Source organism: Scylla paramamosain, chromosome 23, assembly GCF_035594125.1.
Source record: "Scylla paramamosain isolate STU-SP2022 chromosome 23, ASM3559412v1, whole genome shotgun sequence".
NCBI lineage: Eukaryota > Metazoa > Arthropoda > Malacostraca > Decapoda > Portunidae > Scylla > Scylla paramamosain.
Window position 1 is genome coordinate 1,570,486 of NC_087173.1, and position 20,000 is coordinate 1,590,485.

At 42.5% G+C, this 20,000-nt stretch overlaps 1 protein-coding gene across 7 annotated transcripts in view; it reads left to right on the forward strand.

Moving 5' to 3' along the window:
- LOC135111985 (uncharacterized) overlaps window positions 1–19,250 on the forward strand; it is a 67,053-nt gene extending 47,803 nt beyond the window's left edge. The window contains exons 1-4 of one of the 7 annotated variants that reach the window (XR_010273963.1): window positions 3,616–4,299; window positions 4,648–4,702; window positions 13,884–14,047; window positions 18,972–19,250. The gene's annotated coding sequence lies outside the window, so the exon portion shown is untranslated. The other 6 variants (XR_010273962.1, XR_010273967.1, XR_010273965.1 and 3 more) reach the window with 6 other exon arrangements.
- The last annotated feature ends 750 nt before the right edge of the window (window positions 19,251–20,000 follow it).

The window sequence follows — 20,000 nt, forward strand, 5'->3', positions numbered from 1 at the left end:
AAAAAAAAAGTAAGAAAATAAGCATAACTTAAGAAAGTGGAGGCACGTAAGCAGAATAAGAACATGTCAAGGATTATACACTCGTAACTCAGGAAGCAAAAAAAAAAAAAAAGACAAGAATATAAATACAGAAGAAAGAATCAGAGAGCAGAAGGAACGAAAATACAGTAAAAAAAAATCATTCATCAGTAAAATATATATATATATATATATATATATATATAGAAGAGAAATATATCCTACGAGAGAGTAAACAGAAATAAGAGAAGAATTAGAGGAAAGGAAAGATTATGAGAAGAAAATGACTATCTGATGGATTGACTGAATAAATGGTAAGCAGAAAGGAAGAGAAATATAAGACCAAAGAGAGAAGCAAAAATATTTAAAACACTTGAGAGATTACAGTTTAGGATACCGTCAAGTCCCTCCAGTATCCTGCAATACGCGTGTCCTCCCCTTGACATGACAGGGAATAGAAAACGGGGGACTTTAGTAGAGACGAGAAGAGAAAATATAAGCAAAGATGATTAAAAATTATAAAACACGTGGAAGATTACAGGTTAGGATGCCGTCAAGTCCTTCCAGAGTCCTGCAATAAGCGTGTGTGCCCCTTGGCCTGACGGGGAAATAGGAAATATGGCCTTTTAGAAGAGAAGAAAGGAAAAGAAAAGAGATTTAACAAAAAACAAACAGAAAAGCTAAAAAAAAATGAAATACGTGACGGATTACAGCTGAGGAAACCGCCAAGTCCTTCCAGAGTCCTGCAATAAGCATGTCCCTTGGCCTGACAGGGAATAGGGAACTTGGGGACTTTAGTGGCGCGCCCCCCTGCCTCCGCCACGCCGTCGCCACTGAGGCAGGCCACCGCGGGAAGCCACGTCAACCTGAAGGGCACAAAGCCTCTTTAAAAGCCCCGAACAAATCCTTCTTTTACATCATGTCCTCTGCCAAGCCTCTCAATGAAGTCTCGCGAAGCCTTTCCTTCCTCCAGCTCTCCCTCCCTCCTTCCCTCCTTGCCTCGTTTTCTTCTCAGCCTCTCTTTCCTCCTCCGTCCCTCTCTCCTTGCCTACCTCGCGTCTTTCCTTCCTCCCTCCCTGCCTACCTCGCGTCTTTCCTCTCTCTCAGCCTCACTTTCCTCTCAGCCTCTCTTTCCTCTGTTCCTCTCTCTCTCTTCTCCCTGCCTTGCGATTCCCCCCTCCCCTTCCTCTCTTCCCTCCCTGCCTCGCGAATACCTCCTTCTCTTCCTCCCTTTGTCCCTCCCTCCCTCCTTTCCTCCCTGCTTTACTTCTTTCCTCCCTGTCTGCTTCGTTTTCCTCCCTGCCTTGCATCTTCCCTACCTCCCTCCCTCCCTCCCTCCCGCTCAGGTATTTAGGAGCCGTGGAAATATTTATCCTTGCAAATGAAAGGAATTTAATTTGCAGAATACATAAATCATCGCGTCCTTTCTTTGACTGGTGACTCTTAGCCCGTGTTGACGCTGGGGAGGAAGAGTGAGAGGGAGAGGGAGAATGAGAGTGAGAGAGAGTGAGGGAGAGGGAGAGGAAACGACCATACAAAAGTTTTGGAGAAGGGAAAAAAGTGCAAGGAAAGTTTGAAGAGAGAGAGAAAAAAAGAAAGTGGATAAGAAGAACTAATGAGCAAGAGAATACGAATTAGCGAGAGGCGTTGTGAGAGAGAGAGAGAGAGAGAGAGAGAGAGAGAGAGAGAGAGAGAGAGAGAGAGAGAGAGAGAGAGAGAATACAATTTCACTTTTTATAACATTACACGGAATCGGGTAAATCAGAGATAGATGAGGCAAAGAGAAGAGGAGGAGGAGGAGGAGGAGGAGGAAGAGGAGGAGGAGGAGGATTTAGATAGATAATTGATGTTTGTTCTGGAGGAGGAGAAGGATGAGAACGAGAAGATGCTCAGGATAAGGATAAGGATTTGTGTAAATATATGTTGGAGGAAGAGGAGGAGGAGAATAGAGACGAGGAAAGAGTAGAGAATAAACAGAAGAAAAAGGAGAATGGGGGAGGAAGAGAAAAAATAGCTAGAACTAAGATGATATATGTTACTTGATGGAAAAGAAGGAGGAGGAGGAAGAGAAGTAGAAGATAAAGACGATTGAAGATGAGGAGGAGAAGGAGGAGGAGGAGGAGGAGGAATAAGAACAAGAAGAACAAGAAGAGCATTTAAGATCACAAGAACAACAACAACAACAAACAAACAAACAAACAAAATTAACTAGACAGTGAATGAAGACGAAGATGAAGAGGAAGAGGAGACGGAGAATGATTCGAGTAGAGAGAGAGAGAGAGAGAGAGAGAGAGAGAGAGAGAGAGAGAGAGAGAGAGAGAGAGAGAGAGAGAGAGAGAGAGAGAGAGAGAGAGAGAGAGAGAGAGCTAATGTAATTTCCAGAGACCAATAAGGAAGACTGAAAGACCCAACCTGACTATTTTCAATTACCCAGCAGACTTGACTTCGTGGAGTGAACTTTGAGTTGGCGCCGCGGCCTTTGAGAGAGGCAGAGGCGCAGTCCCTCGGCTCCTGACGGCGGGCACGGGGACGCAGGGACAGGAAAGGGAAATGGATTGGAAGGCAGATGGGAAAGACAGACAGCCATAAAGAGGATGAGGAGATAGATAGGTAGACGAATGGAACAAAAGGTTGACAGGTAGACGGACTGGGAGATGGATGGGATGGTGAATGGGTAGAAAGGCTGACGAATGGAATGAGTGATAGATAGATGGATAAGATAGACAGATTGAAAGAAAGAAAAGAATGAAGGTTGGACAAGAAGTAGACAAGGTAGAAAGAGCGATAAATAAGTAAATGAAGGGGATAGCAGAAAAATATAAAGGCAGAAAGAATAATAAGAATAATAGCAAAAGAGGATAGATAAAAAAAAGTTAATATATCGAAAGGAATGGCAAAAAAGAAAGCCAGATTTTAAATAAAAGAAAAACAATTACGAAGAAAGGTAGAAAAGTAGATGAGTACGAAGCCAGACAAGTAAAAAACGGATGGGAAGCTAGAGACAAGAATAATTACAAGTGGACAAAAAGCGGAGCAAACACCAAAGATTTATACGTTATTGAGGAGAGGTGGAAAAAGTGAGCCAAAAAAAAAAATCTAATTGGAAAGGTGAGAACAATTGCTGTGTGTGTGTGTGTGTGTGTGAGAGAGAGAGAGAGAGAGAGAGAGAGAGAGAGAGAGAGAGAGAGAGAGAGAGAGAGAGAGAGAGAGAGAGATGGTTAGACAAACAAACAGACAAAACAAGCCACCGTCAGCACCAGTATTCTTCGTAGATTAAGACACACAAGTTCACCAAAGCAGCGCCACCACTCACCCTGATGAGAGAGAGAGAGAGAGAGAGAGAGAGAGAGAGAGAGAGAGAGAGAGAGAGAGAGAGAGAGAGAGAGAGAGAGATTCCACCTCCGCTCCTTCCTCCCGAATTCAAGTCTCTGCCTGGCCTTTGGAAGCTAACTTTCTTAGAGTCAAATTTCCAACCTTGAGTCAGGACCGTGAACATCAAAACACTAAGAGAGAGAGAGAGAGAGAGAGAGAGAGAGAGAGAGAGAGAGAGAGAGAGAGAGAGAAAACTGAGGCAGAAAGAAAAAGTGAAAAAAAATGTTGCTTTTAGAAAGCTTTCATTTAATTTGTGCTTTCTTAATTATTGCAGTATATTGCAACACTATATTTAACATATTTTGCATGTTGTTTGTACTAATTATACTTCAAAATATAGCATGATATGAATGAGCTTAACATACCGTACTCATTGTTATTTTTCCGTATGAAGGAAAACCTGAGGACATTTCATTCATGAAATAAGTATTATTCAGTAAGCATTTCCTTATTGAAGGTAGTAAAAATGAAACAATAACATTATCTTAAGGTGGGTTAAGAGAAAATTTAGAAATACCATGAATGCTCAAGTTACCCATCAACACCCACCTACCTCTGTGTGTGTGTGTGTGTGTGTGTCTGTGTGTCACACTTTGTGTTAAGGGCCATCCTATTGTGCGTTGTTTCTCAGGTTGCAGAGTAATTTAGTGTATACCACGCTATACAGAAGTGTATTTAAATGATAGTTTTAGGAAATAAGGCTGAACTACTCATTGCCTTAGAGAGAGAGAGGTCAGGTGAGGGTCTGAACGAGGTGTCGGAAGTATGAAATACTGTGTTAAACGCCGCTACGGCAATGCCCTGGCAGTGAGGATATGGTTCCCTGAATGATACAAGCAGTGGTCTGAGGGGATCTATAATTTGTCCTGTCATAGAAACTATTATGTGGTGACGCTCAGTGAGGTGTTGGTGAGGGTACTGTGTGTGTGTGTGTGTGTGTGTGTAAGACAGACAAAATCTCCTCCCAGCAGGCCATGACGTGCCTTTGACCTGTGTATATAACGCCAAGTTCTTTTACACCAGTGATTATTAACCTCTGTGTGTCTGGCCAATGCTAACAACACACGTCACGGTGCTGGCAGGCGGGAAACACAAGCCGGTGAGGGACGGGAAGGAGCCTGAGGACAGGTGGCGGTAGTGGTAGTGGTGGTGGTGGTGGCGGCGCTGGGGTAGGGAGGGTGGCTCGAGTGTTTTGGTCGTCACTGGTCAGTTTTGCCACATACATTCTAGTGACCAGTGTTTCCATATTCCCGGCAGCTTCTTCCTACATCAAACAACACCTAGCAGCATCAGAGAGACACGACTGCATAAGGTGAGTAGTGTGGTGCCAGCCTTGCCTCAGTCAACCCTACCGCTTTCACCATAACATCATCCTCCATTCCGCCTTATACTCTAATTTCCAGGTATTTTCAGTTGTGTGGATATTAGCAGTACTGCTAGTATCTACACACGAGTCTGGAAATATCTAGAGAACACTGGGAATTCCGCTAAATATTGAGAGTTACTTGAAATCAGGAAGGAAAGACTTGGTCGGGTTCTGCGCGGGCTGTAGCGTATTTCAGCTGCTTATCTCAGCGTTATTATTCGTTTGCAGGGTATTTTCTGTGGTTATTAATTAATTTTTTTTAGGTTAGTTTTCTAGCTTTCATATCCGTTCATCACAAATGCCCACCATTAGCTGGTTTTGGTGTGATGAGAGAAAATTAGAGGCAAAATGGCCGCCACCTCCTCGACTGAGGTCGCCGGCAATGGCCGCCATGTTGAATTTCTACCTGTCCTCTCCTGTCGGTTCCAATATTTTTTTTATTTTTTTCAAACTTCTTAATATTGGCTGTAAGTGAGTTTTGATGGTTTCTAAAAATATTTAGTCGCTTTTAAAGATTTTTTCTTGCTTCTGTTCAGTAAATATGTTGGATTTGCTGTCGTTTTTTACGTAAATAAGGGCTGGGTTTTAGGTAGATATTTACGTAACCCGCTTAGGTTTTTTTTTATTTCAGGCTTTTATCAAGCTTTTATTGCTTCTAAAAATCGCTTATGATTTTTAGTGTTTTTTTGTTCTTACTAAGCCAGAATGAGTGGGTTTTTCAATGGTTTTTAATGGTGTTTATGTTCCAACACTTTTTTTACACTTTTATTTTTTATTTGTTAACTTCTAGTTCTAGATAACTTTTAATTGTTTGAAAAGGTAGTTCATATTTTTTGAAATTTTTCGTATTCCTGTAAAGTCAAAATGGGTGGACTTTTCAGTTGTTTTAATGGTGTTGAAAGTTACAACAATTTTTCCATATTTCATTTCGAAATTTTTTTAATACTACTAAGGCTGGAGGTCTTATGATATTGCGAATAATAATTAAAATATTTGTCAAGTCATAATATATAAGGCATTCGAGCTTAGCTCTATTTTTTCTAAGGGTCAATTTCAAAATGAAATCCGTTAGCGAACGTAAGTAAACGTGACGTCATCAATAATGGCGTCATGGACCCGGAAGGTTGCTGCCCTCCAGTCTCTCTGCGTCAGCATTTAGCGTAATTTCTAGTGTTTCTACGTACTTGAGTATGTTTATGTGTTTTGGGGTTGTTTTAGGTACGTTTTGGTATGTTTGGGTGTTTTGCCTGTGTTTTGGGTGTGTTTTGATGTGTTTTGGATGTATTTCAATGTGTTTTAGGTGTCTTTTTGATGCGTTTTGGGGATATCTGAGTGTGTTCGAGGGTGTTTGAGTGTGTTTGGCGGTGTTTTAGGTGTGTTTTGGTGATTTGGGGTGTTACAATGTGCTTTGGGTGTGTTTTAGAGTGTTTTTTAAATGTATTTTGAGTGCCTTGATGTGTTTCGATATGTTTTGGGTGTGTTTTTGATGTGTTCCGATGTGTTTCTGATATACTGTGATGTGTTTAGGGTATATTTTGATTAGTTTTGCGTGTATTTTGATGTGTTTTAATGTGGTTTGGGCGTGTTTTGATGTGGTTTGGGTGTGTGTTGGGTATTTTGATGTGTTTCGAATGTGTTTTAGGTGTGTTTTTGCGGTGTTTGAGTGTGCTTGAGAGTGTTTTGAGGTTGCTTTAGGTGCGTTTTGGTGTGTTTAGGTATCTGAAGCAGAAACAAAGCGAAGAAAAAACTTGTTGCCACTACCATTTAAGTGGGAGACTAAGGATATTTCTCTTTTCCTTTTATATTTTTTTTCTTTTTTTTTTTTAAGGATTCTTGTACCTGTTTATTGCTCCTTTCTTCCTTACTTGATTTAGTCTTCGTTTAGCGGCGCAGTAATGAAGTTATGTAGTGTTAGGCTCTCTCTCTCTCTCTCTCTCTCTCTCTCTCTCTCTCTCTCTCTCTCTCTCTCTCTCTCTCTCTCTCTCTCTCAGGTCTATTCCCCAAGGAAGCGAGACTCGAAGCTACAAAGGACACGTGTCTTGGGAGTAATTGGTGTTGTTGAGAGAGAGAGAGAGAGAGAGAGAGAGAGAGAGAGAGAGAGAGAGAGAGAGAGAGAGAGAGAATGCATCAGCCTACTTTCTCATTGAAGCATTATAAACTCTTTTTATTTACTACCCAATTGAGAGAGAGAGAGAGAGAGAGAGAGAGAGAGAGAGAGAGAGAGAGAGAGAGAGAGAGAGAGAGAGAGAGAGAGAGAGAGAGAGTGTGTGTGTGTGTGAATCATCCTTAATCGCAGTCTTTATTTCCTCATCCAAACATTACTCACATGATATTTACTACTCACTCACTGAATATGAATTTCTGTGAGACACGGTTCGAATCTCATCACAAGTTCATTCCCATTTTGAAGGCAGCAGATTTTCACTCGCTCACTTTTATATCTGCATTTTCCTCTCCATTAATCAGTCCACGTCCTGCGCATAAATTTTGTCCTCTTAAGGGAAGCGTCGAGGGGAGGACGGGAAATTGATTTAAGGGGGTAATGGATGGTTGTGTGTGTGCCGGGCATGCTGGGTTTTTGAAGGAGGAGGAGCAGGAGGAAGAGGAGGAGGAAGTAGAGGTGGACGGGGGGGATGGTAGTTGTGGACGAGAAAGAGGACTAGGAGACGAAAAAGGATATGGTGATGATGGTGATGGTGATGGTGAATGTGAAGGTGTGTGAAGGTACAAGACGAGGAGGAAGCGAAGTGGGAAGAGGTGATGATGATGGAGGAGGAAGAGGACAGGTGATGGAGAACAGAGACGAGAGAGACCGCTAGTAGTAATAGTAGTAGTAGTAGTAGTAGTGGTTGATGCTAATGGAGGAGGACGAGGGGAAGGAGTAGGCTGAAGAGGAAGAAGATCACGGTGCGGGTGATAGCGGGGATGAAAGAGGAGGAGCAAAGTGTGTAAAGGGAGAGAAACGAAGGATGTAAGGCAGTAAAGAGTAAAGTTAGGGAAGAGTAAAGTGAGTAATGGAAGGAGGGAATGAGTTTGAAGGGTCTCTGAAAAAAAACACACGAAGAGAAGAGAGAGGGTAGAGCAGGAGGGAGAAGAGGAGGAAGGAGAGGAGAAAAAGAAGACCGTGAAAAAAGTTAGATACATCCACACACACGTTCACCACACACTATCTCACACCTGTGCTATCCGACACCCCTCCCCCCACAAACACACACCTGATAGACATATTCATTAACTCACACCTGAACGAATGCCTGACCTCAATTTCTTTCATCTCATCCCGTCAGAAGTCTTACTATTCTCAACTCAATAACATAGATCAGAGTAACACTGATGAACAACCAAAGCGAGGGAGTGTGAAATAAACATACGTAGGCAATGGTAATAAACGGTTGCCAGTGATGCAGTGAACAATAACAGTGATTTGTGACGAGTGAGGGTCATGCAGATTAGTGCAATAAACCCACAAAAGATTGATATTTTGCCCCGTGAATGGAAAAATAGTAATAATCTTGTTTGTTACGCGTCGTGTGCTGTGTTTACCGTCAATATGGTTCAGGAATAATTACTTCAAGCGGACGTTTGAATAAATATTGCATGCTTTTGGAGGAATGATAGACTCTCTCTCTCTCTCTCTCTCTCTCTCTCTCTCTCTCTCTCTCTCTCTCTCTCTCTCTCTCTCTCTCTCTCTCTCTCTCTCTCTGTTTTGCTTTCCAGTCCCTGCGGCAGTTGGGTTGGGCCGCGCGTCGCTCTGATCCCATTACTCACCCGCCCAGCGCCTGCACCTCAAATTAATCCCTAACATATTTCACATCACCGCACTTTCATGCACTCCACCCAGTTTACCCAGTCCACCCAATGCAGTCCAGTTCTCAATCAGTCCACCAACATCAGTCCACCACCAGTCCACTACCTTAAATTAATCCCTAACATACTAGTGTTTCACATCGCTGACTCTCTCAATGCACTCCACCCAGTACACCACCACCATCACCACCACTACCACCAGTCCAACTTCGTAGTGTTGACTCAGTGTGCTAGAAATAATCAGTCATTTGTTTATATTTTATTTACCGTGTCATAACTCCGTGGAAACATATCATAGAGTTAACGAGGAGCGCCATACTGTGTGTAACTCGCTCCCTTGCATTGCTTTACGTACCGCCAGACTCCGCGGAAGGTTGATTTAGTGCATGAGTATTAATGGATATACATCAGTGTGTGTGTTTTAAAGGGACTGGCCAGGCGAGGTAATTCATACGGCCAGCAATAGTTCACTGCACTCCCCACTGTCACTGAGAAACACCACCATTAGAATTAATGAAAAACACTGCACACCTCTGATCTCGAATTCCACTACAGAACAAAGGTATCACTCATTCCCCTAACCACTCATTTCTTATTGGCTGTCTGTCTATTCCATACTTCCTCTCTTCCAAACTCATCTCGTCTCGGGTTTCTGATCTCTATCTACCTAGCTTTCTTTTACCCAAGTTATACGTAGGTAGTGACTCGTACTGTCTGCGTGTTATCTATTCGGCGCATAATGTATCAGTCCTTGTCCGTTCCTCCCTCTTGCAATTCCCACTGCTAATCAACATCAAAAAGCAAGAAATATAAGAAAAAGTAGACTTTGATGAAGCATAGTAGAGATACCACTAATTAAACAATGAGTCTGAACCACCAGTAGGAAGAAATATCTAAGACAACACGACTCATCACCTCTGTGGATCGTATACATACTCCTTAAGAGACACGAAGCGCTTCACAATACGTGCTCTGATTCGGGTGAGCCTGGGGCAGGTGGGGTGTACGTGGACCGTGGTGGGTGGAGATGGAGGCGTCAGCTGGCATCCCAGTGTAGTGTTGTGGAGCTAATGTGGAGGAAAAAAGATGAAGGAAAGGAAAAAATGGTTGGATTACGTATTTTTCCTGTGGGTTTCGTGACCTTCCACCTTTACCTTACCTTAACCTGATCTTGGCTTATCGCGGTGTTTTCTTCATCTTTACCTTGTCAGGCCTTACATGATCTAGTTTATGTACTTTTACTCTAGCCTGACCTTTTGGTGGCTTACTTTTACGTGTTTTATTTACTCTTTACCTCACTATGCCCTTATCTTACCCTTAGGTGGATTTTCTATGTGAATTTTTATCTTTACCTAGTCTTAGCTTACGTACAAAAATACTATGTGAAGTAGTAAGGTTGCGTCAGGAGTGTTAAGGTAACGTAAGGTGTAGTCAGGTAAGGTTAGGTAACGTACGGTATAAGTTAGCCCTGTTCTAGTGTTTTCAGTTCCGCCATGTTAGACAGTATTGTTGTCATGTAAGGTAAAATAAAGTAAGATACGTTTTTATTTATTTATTTATTTTTTTTTCGCTTCGTATCACATCTTAAGGTTAGGTTAGGAAAGGTAAAGTAAAGAAGCGTTTCTATCAGTTTTTTTTCGCTAGGTAAAGTCGCTTACCATCGCCGCTCGAGTGCTATCTAATTCTGTTGTGTTAGATTAGGTAAGGTTTATTTCGCTAGGTAAGGCAAACTATGATAAGGTGAGGTGTAAAGTAAGGTAAGGTAAGGGTTATCTTGCCAGGTAAGGTGAGGCAGGGTAAGGCATTTGGCATAGTCGTTTCCGTGCCCCCAGTACCGCTGCGCCGGGTGAGGTGAGATAAAGGGGCGGTCAGGCGTTCCCGTGTGTCCCTCCTTCGCTGTAATCCATCCCTCCGTGTTTTTGTCTCCCTGGTAAAAGAGGAACGTTAATCTTCCTCCACCTCTCCTCTATTCCTTCTTACCCTTCTCCTTATCTCTCTCTCTCTCTCTCTCTCTCTCTCTCTCTCTCTCTCTCTCTCTCTCTCTCTCTCTCTCTCTCTCTCTCTCTCGCCACGACCAAACAACACAAGCATTAACGCCCGTCACTGCCTATTTTCACAGCATATAATCACCATCACTCGTCATCCCGTCACCCCATCACCCATTCACAGTCACCCCTTCAGCCCACTACCCCATCGCACCCCGTCACCCTGCCTCTGTCCCCTAATGACGCGCTCCAAACCTGCACAACACACCGACACACCTGCGCACGGCTGGAATTACGAGGGCACACATGTCGAGCTTTTTTAAATTCAACCCAGAAAGAGAGAGAGAGAGAGAGAGAGAGAGAGAGAGAGAGAGAGAGAGAGAGAGAGAGAGGTGGGGGGAGAAAGAGAGAAGCGTCTAGTGTTCATCTTTTTTTTTTTACTGTGTGTGTGTGTGTGTGTGTGTGTGTGTGTGTGTGTGTGTGTGTGAGTGATGTTTTCTATACTTTTCTTCCCTTTTTTATTTCTCTCTCTCTCTCTCTCTCTCTCTCTCTCTCTCTCTCTCTCTCTCTCTCTCTCTCTCTCTCTCTCTCTCTCTCTCTCTCTCTCTCTCTCTCGACAACACAAACATTTAGTTATTTACACCTAACCTTATTTATTCATCCATGTTCCTGTTTGTTAATTAACTCACACGGGGCGCTAAACTGTAATCTGGCATATAAGCTTTAAATTCAGCACTGAAGGGGGCTGTGCTCTTAAAGTGAAGATTACATTGCCAGCTTGGTGATATGGAGCGTTAATCTTACCTTAATCCCTCCTTACCTTAGAAAAATCATATCTTCATTGAATTTATAACAAAGTGAAATATGCTCAGTTTAAAGGATATAGTTGAGTGTTATCGGAGAAGAGGGATAGCTGTATGGCAGATTGTGTTGAGGGGATAGATAGAGGAAATTGAGTTAGTAGTGAAGGAGAGTATGTGTAGTTTAGAGGATAAGGATACTTGAGGCATTAAATAAGAGGAGGCAGGTATATGGAAGAATGCCAAATGGATAGACTGATAGAATAGATAGAAAGAATAGATAGAATTAAGTCTGGTATTTATTTATTGGTCAGAGTTTTATCATTGTCTGGTTATCTTGAAATTTGCTCTTGTATCTCCATTTTGACTGTGCTCTTGCCATCTTCTAACGCTATCTTCTGGTTTTATGTCTATTCTCTTCTTTATTCTGTTATTACGCTTCTCTTTCTACTACTCCTTCTGTTCTTGGGTCTTCTTGGATATTATTTCAATTTTTCTGCTCCTGCGTCATCTCGCCATAGTTGTTTTCTATAAGAACAATATTATTATAAAGCAACATTTTAGAACAGTAGAAGGTTTGTTATGTTCGTTTTCCTAGAGTGTTGTGACCAGTGAACAACAGATGAAGGAACAGACTTTGCTACGTATTTCTTAGAGTTATATTATTGGTTTTATGTTAGAATCAATTTAAGTCTGGTCACATCTTAGAATAATAGAAAGATTGCCATTATGTCCCTTTCTCTAATGTATTTGTGAGGAAAATGACTGTCTCTCTCTCTCTCTCTCTCTCTCTCTCTCTCTCTCTCTCTCTCTCTCTCTCTCTCTCTCTCTCTCAGTAATAATAGTGATGTCATTTCCAGTCAAGCCTCATCTTAAATTAGTGAAAAGATTGCGTTTACTTTTACTTCCAGGCGTGTTTATGAAGAAAATAATGGAATACTACGTTTGTCGAAATTGTGGAGTAATTTCATATAAGAATTTACTTGAGTCTGGGTTTACCTTGCGTTAATGAAAAGACTTACGTTTAATTTTCGTTTTTCGTGGCAGTTCGTGAAGAAAATTATTGCAATTCCATGTGAAAAAAGAAAACTTAGCTCGTTTTACTGTGTGTGTGAGTTTTACATTTAGTTTAGTATCTGCTTTTCAGGGAAGTTTGCCAGAAAAATTATGAAAGTCGTCGATGAATTGTGTTTTAGTTTTATATAAGAATTCACACAGTTTCTCTCTCTCTCTCTCTCTCTCTCTCTCTCTCTCTCTCTCTCTCTCTCTCTCTCTCTCTCTCTCTCTCTCTCTCTCTCTCTCTCTTTCCGGAAGTTCATGGTTAAAAATGTTGTATTCACGAGGACTTATGATTTATCCCTTCGTTAGTCCCGCAAAAAGAAATAAAATGGTGTTTTCTTGATAAACTTTCACCTCACAAATGTTTAAGAACTTTATCCAATGTTTTCCTCTTTTGTAAGATTAAATGTTCTCTTTTGGCGAGTTTAAGAAAAGAAAAGATTTAGGTTGTCCTGCGAGGCGTTCTGGAGAGAGAGAGAGAGAGAGAGAGAGAGAGAGAGAGAGAGAGAGAGAGAGAGAGAGAGAGAGAGAGAGAATCTGATTTTATATTCTGCTTTGGTAAGAAACAGAACTTAAATGCTTTTAAACGTGCAGAGAGAGAGAGAGAGAGAGAGAGAGAGAGAGAGAGAGAGAGAGAGAGAGAGAGAGAGAGAGAGAGCCACAAGTGTAAGTAATTTAGTTGTAGTAGTTTGGACGACACAACCATAGACCAGTTTTTGCCGATAATGAAAGATTTTATCCAGAATTAATTTGCATGTTATTATGAACGCACTGGAGGGAGAGGTATTTGAATAATCTTTTTCATTACACGGGATATAAAAAAAAAGATAATATTGATATGAATTCCAGAGCGAGGCCGCAGATAATAATATTGAGGGAATATTTTGTGTCTGACGTGATATAATTAGTTTTGTGGTGAATCTTTTTTTTTTTTTTTTGTTTTATATGATTTTTCTTTTTTTCTTTTTTTTATCATCTGAGTCTTTGCGTCGCAGGAAAATTATTATGGAGTTTTATAAGGAAGTGAGGCAATGGCTTGGTATGTTTTTATTGTTTTTATATATTTTTTAGGAGCAATGTTTTAATGTTATATGTAAAATGCCCTTTCTTTCGTGTTTATTCATTTGTTATTCTTTTTTTTTTAATAATATGAAAACAGTTATTTTTTTTAGCTTTATTTTTTAAATTCACTGACCAATTCTTTCCTCTCATCCTTATTATTTTTTTTTCTCTCTCTCTCTCTCTCTCTCTCTCTCTCTCTCTCTCTCTCTCTCTCTCTCTCTCTCTCTCTCTCTCTCTCTCTCTCTCTCTCTCTCTCTCTCTCTCTCTCATCTCTTATCTTCATCCACAAATTTTGTCTTTTTTCTCATTCGCTTCTTTAAATCTTCCCTTCATTTTCTTCATCTCCTCTTTTTTTTACGCATCATATTTTCTTTACCTACGAGTATTTTGACTGTTAAGTTTCCCTGACGGCAGAGATGACGAGGAGGAAGAGGAGGAGGAGGAGGAGGAGGAAGAGAGCAAGGGACACGGCACAGCACAACACAACACGGCACGGCACGTTATGGCACTCTGACCCTTGCAGTGGGCCGGCACAAAGATCACGTTGATGAGTGGCAAGAAAAAAAATATATACATTGGTGAGATATTTCTCTAATAAGATCGACTCCTTGGAAAGTTTGCTGAGGTGAACCGGATGTTGGAGGGGGAAGGGAAATTTTATTAGGATTTGGGTGGGAAGGAGGGGAGAGAGGGGAGGTGGAAGGGAGGGAATTAGTGTAGGAGGTAAGGAGGGGAAGAGTAAGGGAAACTTAGTGTGGGGGAAGGAGGAAGGGAGGAAAAGTTATTGTGGGAGGGAAGGAGAGAAGGAAGTTAGCGAGGGAGGGAAGTAAGGGAAGTTAGTATGGACGGGAAGAAAGGAGGGAAGTTTGTGTGGGAGGGAAGGGATAAATTAATATGGGCGGGAAGAAAGGAAGGAAGTTTGTGTGGAAGGGAGGAGGAAAGGAGAAGAAAGTTAGTGAGGTAGGGTAAGAGGAAGGGAAGGTAGAGAGCCCTTCCTCCCGCCCTTTCTCTTCCTGCCTTGCCTCCTCTTGGCCTATCTCCTCCCGCCCTGTCCTCGTCATTCCTCCTCCCGCTCTACCTCCTGCCAGCTTTCCTCCTCCCGACTTACCTCCCCCCCAGCCCTTTCTCCCACCGTTCTTCCTCTCTACCCTTCATCTTCTCGCCCTTCCTCCTCCCTCCCTGCCTTGCCGGATATACCGAACTTGAAATCGATATAAACGACTCTTAAATGTACGACCTCCAACAGCGGTAGAGAGAGGCAGCCTGCTCGTAGTAGTAGTAGTAGTAGTAGTAGTAGTAGTAGTAGTAGTAGTAGTAGTAGTAGTAGTGGTAGGTAAGAGACACTAGCAGGCTGGAGAGGAGAGACAAACAGGTGTGCTAACAATTTTACCTGCGTGGGGAAATGGTTCAGATAATTAGTGTGTGAGAGAGGAAAGGAGGAGAGCAAGTGAAAGCATGGGAGAGGTAAAGACAAGACGAAGTGTTGGAATGGAGGAGAAGAGGAGATAGAGAGGAATGTGCAGGAAGGGAAGGATGTAAGGAGAGTGACGAGTGAGGGAATGGAGAGGAAGGAGGGAAGATTAGGAAGGAAATAGAGGGTAAAAGGATAAAGATAAGACGAAATGAGGGAATGGAGAGAAGGATGATAGAGATAAGGAGATACGTAAGTGAAGGAATGAAGGAAACGGTAATAAAAAAAAAGAATATATAGAGGATAAGTGAAGAAAAGGAGGAGGAGGAGGAGGAGGAAGATGATAAAATAATAATATAAAAAATACAATATAATAAAAATAGTGAAATTCAGGTGACGACATGAGAATATGTGGGAGAAATTGGGAAGGAGAAAGTGAAGGGATGCGAGAGGCAGTGAGAGGAGAGAGGGAGAGGAGGGAGAGGGAGGTTGTGGTTGGCTTGGCATTGCTCCGCTTCTGAAATGCATATTGGCCTCTGGTATGGGAGAGTGGGAGAGGCGTGCAAGGCAATCGACGAGGACTTGAACTCTCACTCAGTCTGGCCTCTCACTCGTGTAGAAGGTCGATTCTGAGCAAATAGAAAGTTGTTTGCATATGTGTGCGTATGTGTGTGCGTATTTATGTGTGTGTGTGTGTGTGTGTGTGTGTGTGTGTGTGTGTGTGTTAGTTCTCGTTTCTCCAGCGTTTTGTAATTCTTTGCATCACATTGAGGAGCGCTGGCGCATTGTCAACAACGAGAGAGAGAGAGAGAGAGAGAGAGAGAGAGAGAGAGAGAGAGAGAGAGAGAGAGAGAGAGAGAGAGAGAGAGAGAGAAATGCTCCACCGGCCTTGTCTTGCTTGTTTGTCTTTTCTCTCCCATGCTCGTGCCGCCCGGAGCTGTGTGGGGGAATAGGGGAAGGGAGCAGGGATGGTATGCATGCTGCCTGACTAAATAGCTGGCTGGGTGACTGACTAAATGGCTTGCTTGTTGACTGAATAAGTAATTTGCTGGTTGATTGAACTTGAAGTGGTTGTATGGTGTGTTTGCTGGCTGACTAAATACCTAATTGGGTGACTAACTAAATAACTGACTGATTTGCAGAATGGTTAGATGGTTGAGTTAATGGCTGGCTGGTTGGGAGGCTGGTTGACGGACTAAATAGTTGACTGGTTTACTGAACTGGCTGAATAGATATTTTGATGGCTGGCTGGCTGTTTGATGGAGAGTGGCTGGCTAAATAATTAACTGGTTGACTGAACTAGATGAACGGATAGTTTGATGGCTAGTGATAGTTTGACTGGTTGACAGAATGGTTGGATAGTATTGCTTGCTGCCTTATAAAACAACATTGCAAAAATACATGCAATAGTAAGTCTTGGTGGTTGTAGTGGTAGTAGTAACAGTAGTAGCAGCAGCAGTAATGACAGTTTATGATGCTCACTCGCTATAAAACATGACACATAACCTCGTAATCAGCAGCTTAATGTCGCAGTTAATCATCTCTGAAACAGTCACACGCTTCCCTCATCCAGCTCATTCTCGCTCCCCTCTCCCTCTCTCCCTCCCTCACAAAGGGTTGGTGAGTGAGTTCCCTTTTTAACACCACACGCTTTCCTCATCACGAGCTTCTCCTCTCTCTCTATTTTCTTTCTTCTCTCTCTCTTCTTTTTCTTTCTTCTCTCTCTTCTTTTTCTTTCTCTCTCTCTCTCTCTCTCTCTCTCTCTCTCTCTCTCTCTCTCTCTCTCTCTCTCTCTCTCTCTCTCTCTCTCTCTCTCTCTCCTTCAGGCAATCAGTAAGTGTGGACGTATCGGAGGTTTATCTCTCTCTCTCTCTCTCTCTCTCTCTCTCTCTCTCTCTCTCTCTCTCTCTCTCTCTCTCTCTCTCTCTCTCTCTCTCTCTCTCTCTCTCTCTCTCTCATTCATGAGTTAGCCATTCAGTTTTGCCTCCTGATGGTGACATAAAGCAAGGATGACAAATAATGGTGTACGCCATATAAATAAATATGAGGTGAGACAAACATGACGTAAGTTGGACATGACATGAGTGAAAAATGACAACGTATTGTCTTTTGCCCCCTAGTGGTGACATGAATAATATGGCAGATTAATATGACGTGGGATGAATATGACGTAAAAAAAAGTTACGCATGATATGAATGGGGAAAAAAATGACAGATGTATTTTGCTTCCTGGCGATGACATGAGGTTGATACGACAAGTAAAATGAAGGCAGATAAATAAGGTGAGAAAAATGACAAACTAGACCATACAAGTGAAAAAAAAAATATACGAGTTAAACCTATTTTGCCTTCGAGATGACGACATGAAGTTGAAACGACAGATAACAACGAATGAACGTGAGATGAGAACAAATGACGGGGTAGTTTTTCATTTTCCTGTTGGTGGTGATGAGATGAGATTAACATGGCACAAGTTAAGTTAAACATGACACGAGCAAGCGAGAGAGAGAGAGAGAGAGGGAGAAGAAAGAAAAAAGACACGATTTAATAATGTACTTTGCCTGCAGTGTGGTCGGATCGAGTTCATAAGCTTAATGACCTGCGTGACGAGGCGGCGCGGTGAATGGATGGCAGTAGTTGGGTCTTGTTTGGGTAGAGCTTCGCCACACTGGTCGCCGCCGTGATGGAGAGATCATTAACCAGTCCCGGTGATTTGTCAGTCACGTGGCGCGCCTGTTAGGATTAATTGCCTCATTGATAATTGCCTTTGATTAGTTGGGGGTCACTTTTCACTTTGTTATGAACGCCGCTTGTGTTGTTATTGCGGTGGTTGTTGTCATTGGTGGTGGTGGTGATGGTAGTTGTGGTAATAGTAGTAGGATGAGGAGGATGTGAAGGGGAGAGGTGGTGGTGGACGTGACAGTAGTAGTAGTAGTAGTAGTTGTTGTTGTTGTTGTTTTTGTTGTTATTGTTGTCGTACTTCTTTCATTAGGTGTGTTTTCAAAGGTCACAGATAATCAGTTAGGTTTTCGCAATCTTTTTTTTTTCCCATAGATAAAGAATCTTTGTTAAACTCACTTGTACTACGAAAACAATAAAAAAAAGACAACTTCCTCCAAAATCCATTGAAATAAATCAACATGATAGAAGGTGTAAGAAAAATACGAAGCCAAGAGTCATGTTGTAAATCTCTCTCTAGAAGTTGGTAAGGAGTTGACGAAAGTATAAGTCATGTTGTCAGGGATATAAAATGAAATATATGTGTAATGTTTTTTCTATAAGACTCGGAGTTATGATGTCAAGTTTATGGTGCTGAAAGTCATAAAAAATCTCTCATTCATTCCTCCATTTTTATGTCCCAGACTCACTCTTTACATCTCTTTCATCTCCTCTCTTCCTCTCCCTCTCCCTCTCTCCATCCTTCCATCCTCGTCATCATCATCATTATCATTATTTTTCCTCGGCTACAATTTAGAAAAGAACCAAGAAGACTCCGAAATTAAGGAGAAATCATTTAAAAACTTTCCACCCAGATATTTTTTTGTAATCATGCAAATCAACGAAAAATAAGATTAGAGATTAGACATTGATTCCTTCCTTAATGATTGGGAAGCATGATAACATTTCACCATTTTTCCTTATTAGCCTTCCGTGTTGAGGTTCCCGCAGGTGAGGCGAGGGAGGGAAGGTTAATTACAGGTAGTGAGGGAGGCAGGTAAGTAGGTCCAGCATTGGGCTTCACCTGGGGGATCTCAATTATGTCTGCTCAGGTGCTCTCTATCATGTTTTCTATCATCTTACGGCACGGAGGCTGTCTTGTTGATTACTTGGAGTGTGTGTGTGTGTGTGTGTGTGTGTGTGTGTGTGTGTGTGTGTGACAATACGAGACTCACTTCATAACATTTCAGTGTGTGCGTGCGTGTGTGTTCTTTTGTTTCCACGTTACTCTTTCACCTTTTCCTCTCTCTCTCTCTCTCTCTCTCTCTCTCTCTCTCTCTCTCTCTCTCTCTCTCTCTCTCTCTCTCTCTCTCTCTCTCTCTCTCTCTCACTAACGAGTCTTCTTCGTTTCATGTTCCATTCGCGTCGTGAAGTGTCCGGCGACTTGTCTCTTCCAATTATCCCCGGACACCTTCCCATCGCTCACCTTCCCCCGCTCACTCACGAAGGACAACGTAACGCCCCCTGGAGTGCCGTCCAGGTCACGTTCATCCTCGCAGTGGGCTGGTCCGGACGATTCACCCAAACTTGGCAAGGTGGATGAGACAGTGTGGAAACGTTCACTAACTCGGCGAAAGGAAACGAAGCGAGGTGGATGATGAAGTGGATGAGGAGACGGAGGCTTGTAGGCATAATAAAGTGTTTCAAATGTTTCAAGTGTTTCATTCTAACTTGGCGAAACGAAACGAAGCGAGGTGGATGGAGAAGTGGATGAGAAGACGGAGGGGAGTGGAAACATTCACTCTAGCTTGGGGGAAAAGAGGATGAGTCAGAGAGTGGATGGTGAGGTACGTTTATCCAGAACTTCATAAGGTCCCTCTTGATGGAGTTAATTACTCGCGCGCGGAACAGGAATGTGGAATAGGATGAAATAGGGAGGGCGTGGGCCGCGGGCAGACTGACGTCACCCTTCCTTTGGCTGTTGGGACAAGGGATAATTCGAGAGCCATCAGACACACCACTCCAGGGCGCGCTTAATAAGGGAAGCGTGCGAGCGTTGCGACTCCGGGCCAGAGAGAGAGAGAGAGAGAGAGAGAGAGAGAGAAGGGCGGTAGGGATGATTAAACTCTTCGGGCCAGAGAGAGAGAGACAGAGAGAGAGACAGAGAGAGACATTCCGCCATTTGGTACCGTAAAAATACCAGTAATTGTTTCCCTTGTTAAAGAGTCCATTAGAATTTTCTTTTTTCTGTGTTCCGCTGCTGACCAACCCATGCATGCACAATGAGATGGATCACACACACACACACACTCACACACACCAATGTTTCAGGGGCATACGAGTTACCATCACGTCACAGGTAAATTTTTCAGGTGTGTCTGTATATTTCACTGACCGGCTTAGTGCGTTTCGCTGTATGCGTGTGTGCCTGATGCTGCTTACCTAGCGACTGACTGACTGGA